Source organism: Myotis brandtii, unplaced genomic scaffold (assembly GCF_000412655.1).
Source record: "Myotis brandtii unplaced genomic scaffold, ASM41265v1 scaffold47, whole genome shotgun sequence".
In the NCBI taxonomy this organism is placed as follows: Eukaryota; Metazoa; Chordata; class Mammalia; order Chiroptera; family Vespertilionidae; genus Myotis; species Myotis brandtii.
In genome coordinates this window covers 272,840-275,026 of record NW_005367952.1, presented here as the reverse complement: position 1 = coordinate 275,026, position 2,187 = coordinate 272,840, and positions in this window count along the sequence as shown.

The following is a 2,187-nucleotide window of genomic DNA, read 5'->3' as shown; positions in this document are numbered from 1 at the left end:
AGGGAAGGGAAGGGAGGTGGTAACATAACCAGCCAACAAATTCTCTCTTCTTTAGGAGTTTCCATGGGAGCAGCCCAAAGAAGAACAATAGGGCAAAATTAATTAAATTAGTGACCTGGGATCAAGCCCATACACATATACTACAGGACAGTCTTTGATTGCAGAGTCTGAAAACACCTTCACTGCCCTCTAAAAGGCTGGCTGAAACCATTTTTACAAACTGAATAGATTCTATCACAATTATTTCATGTAATTACTTAAGCTTTTTTATATTCAGAGTTCTTTAACTTGTTTTAATTTTGTAAATAACAATAATACATTATTATTATTATTATTATTATTATTTAGAGTCACATCACAACCCCCCAAAAAAGTTTATGTGGAACATAATCTCTTTGGGAACTTTTACTTCATGAATTGGAATACCAAACAAGCCCCATAAAAAATGGAGAAAATCTTCAACATTGATCCAAGTAAAATTCCTTCCAGTGGTTAGGCATTTGCAGCTATGTACCTAAGCAGATCAGAACCAATAGTTGGTAAGTTATCAGAAGAACCAGTTGAAACCAAAATCATAAAAATTATAAGTGCATGTACCTTAAATATTTTTCAGACTGAAACATAAAAAATCTATACCTAGTATGCAGTCTGCTGATGTAGAGTCAAGGCATCTTCCTTGAATGAACCTGCTAGGGGAGATCTGTATAATCTTTCTTGCCAAAAAAACCACAATATATCTTCTACAATTTCAAGTATGGGTCTCTTAGGATGAAGATAAAATTTTAAAACACTTGTAAACAAATCCCAGTAAAAATGTTTGTAGACTTCATGACTTTGTTTTCTCAGCTTTTATACTCACCTCTTCCACATGTGTCCTGATGGCAATTTTGTTTTAGTGGCTCCTCTTCATGAAGTCAAAATATTTAATTTACTTTGCATAAAAACCAAAGCTCTTTTTCTTTCTGCATTCATATTTAATCAGAGTAAGTACTGTATTGATTATAATAATGAGAGCAACACACTTGGAGACAGACCCAGGGATACTTAGTAAACATACAACTCAATTAGTGAACCCCAGGCTGACTTGAAGGGAGTCTTCTAGGCACTGACTCCATTGGGAAGGGAGAATGTTCATTGTTCTGGTGAGTTGAATAGAAGTTAGCTAAGAAAGTCTCAATCTTGTGCAGTTTAAACACCTACAGCAGTGGTAGCTGGAATGTTAATGAGAATGTATGTGCAAGTTGCTATTTTTTTTCTTGACATCAATTTCTGAAAACATCACCTGTGAAAAGTTTAACATTTAGCATTTCCTATTGTTTTCATTTTTGCCTATGACTGTAGATCCAGTTTATGTGAAAAGTGCCATTTGGGGAAGAGAACAAATACTAAGGACCCCCAGATGAGATAAAGGGACATGAGGGATAGAGGGGCAAGAGAGGGGACTGGAGTCAGAAGACCTTTGCACAGCTTTGGGCAAACTGTGCTTCCCAGAAAGGCTATTGCCCTCTCTGGGCCATCGCTTCTGATGTGTTTCACGAAATAGGTTTTCCTACCTAGTCCTTTGATAGTTTATGAGGAAAAATAAGACAATATTTAAAAGTAAGAGAAGAGTTTTTACTGAATTCCCTACATGTAATTTTTTATTATTGTCTTGGAGGAAAAAAGAGAATAAATTAAAAAGAAAGTGAAACAGAGAAAGTATTAAATGTTTCCAGAACTGAATTTGGTGGAAAAAAGAGAATAAATTAAAAAGAAAGTGAAACAAAGAAAGTATTAAATGTTTCCAGAACTGAATCTGATTATAAAGCTCAACATCGCGTGGTCATATCTACAACATGACATAGTAATAAACTTGGAAAGTAAATTCCTCTATATCAGCCAATCTGAAACTACTGTACTTGTCTTGTCCCTAAGAACTACCTGGGTGTTTTCTTCAAAGAAGGTTACCAAAGCCTACTTCCAGGTGTTCTCAATTAGGGGGTTATGTGTAGACTTTGGTGATCTGCATTTTCAGCTAACACAGTCTGATGCAGCTTTCTCCTAGACCTCATTTTGCATCACCCTTATCTAAAAAGTACAAGAATTCTAATCATTACCTCCTGATTTCATCCCCAGCCAACCTATACCCCAAAGGGCCCTTACACAGACTGTTACATCCGCCCTGAACACTCACCCCACTCCTCCTTT